Source organism: Globicephala melas, chromosome 7, assembly GCF_963455315.2.
Source record: "Globicephala melas chromosome 7, mGloMel1.2, whole genome shotgun sequence".
NCBI lineage: Eukaryota > Metazoa > Chordata > Mammalia > Artiodactyla > Delphinidae > Globicephala > Globicephala melas.
This window is the reverse complement of record NC_083320.1, coordinates 47,283,097-47,284,740: the sequence shown is the minus strand read 5'-3', so window position 1 is coordinate 47,284,740 and position 1,644 is coordinate 47,283,097.

Here is a 1,644-nt window from a genome sequence, read left to right as displayed (position 1 = left end):
ATTTCTGATGAGAAAACATAGACATGACACATTCTTAAGTTTTCCTTCTTCACTATCAAACATTTTACCTGAGATTTCCATTTGATATAAGAAAGTTGTTTTCTGAACTAGAAAAATTTAGGTTCCTAGTAAATTCCTCCAAGAGGTGATTAAAGTCACTGTCACAGATGACTGGGTTTATAGGTCTTTAATTTGACTTTTAAGTTACCAGTGGATCATTAGAGGCTACACATGCCATTCTTTTAAGTGTAGTCAATCTAGCTGAAATCCAAGTCATTAAATAGTAGTCCAACTGGGATGAATTTAGGCTGTGTTTACATCAAGAAAATTGTTTCCAAACATTTTGATACAATTATTTCTTAAAGCTACAAAATAAAAGTGCTAAGGTAATACAGATAATTTATGACCTTAAAATGTATGTGATGCATGTAGGAAATTTGGAAGTAGATCAAAGAAGTAGTAATCATTAAAAGATTGAAAAATAAATCCTTTGAGAACAGCACAGCACTTACATACCTTCTAAATCCTGTAGATGCTATTCCCCTGACCAAAATTCAATTTAGTGGTTTTAAGAAGATACTTGAGTGAATTAAGCCACTTAGGACTATTTCCTCCACCTCTAAACTATCATTAAATTAAGGAAAGAAAAGTAAAGAAGATTTTTATCTGTTATCTACTATCTGTAAAACACACACATGCATGTGCACCCACACACACATATATACACAGCAAGGATTCACCTCAATCAACCACAGGGTTTCAGGAATTTCAGGAATATGAGAGATGTAAGGAATTGATAGTTGGATGAATCAGCCTAAGATTCAACACAGGCAAAAGAGAAGAGTGCCTAGAATACAATGGGTAGATTTCTCCCATTGAGCACCTCAGAAGTCCCAGAATCAGAGAAACAGAAACTGGGAACAATAGAGAGCAATTTGGATGCAAACAAAAACAAATTACTTAAGAGTGAGGTCACCATGAGGGCAAAGTAGGAAACCCTCACCCCTGTGCCTCCGCAAGGATCAACAATTATACAGCTATCCATGGACAAAACAGCTCTGGGAGAGTTCTGAAGTCCACTTAAGAAACTTCAAAAGAGAAGGAACTTGACAATAACCACACAAAAAGGGAAGAAAGAACAGCTTCATTTTGGCTGCATCAACCCATTCCCCAAGCCGGCATTCCTCACAGCCAAGAGGAAACTCCCCAACTAGAAAGAATTTCCCTTCCTGGGAAAGGAAAAGCAAGACAAGTGACCAGCTTCCCCAGCCTTTCAGGGCACTATATGAAGGAACAGCTTTGGCTTCACCCCACCCAGAGACAAAGCTGAGATGTATAGAGAAGGTTAAGAACAAGGAAGAAGAGCCAGGACTACCAGTATCAGCCATGCAGTAGAAGCAACCATGGTTTCCAGCGGCCAGTTCTGAAGAGGGCCCCAACAGTTACACCACTGAAGAAATCAATGGCCAGTACAGACCCTGTGGACCTCCTGTAGAGTTTACCAGTTTTCACCCTACAAGTCTTCATGTTTGCCAGCTGCCTGACTCCTCAACAATCCCTCCCCTACCTTACCCCTGCCAGAGCCCAGGACCCACACCAGCAGCCAAACAAGGCCTCTACAGCTTCATGAGTACTAGACACCAG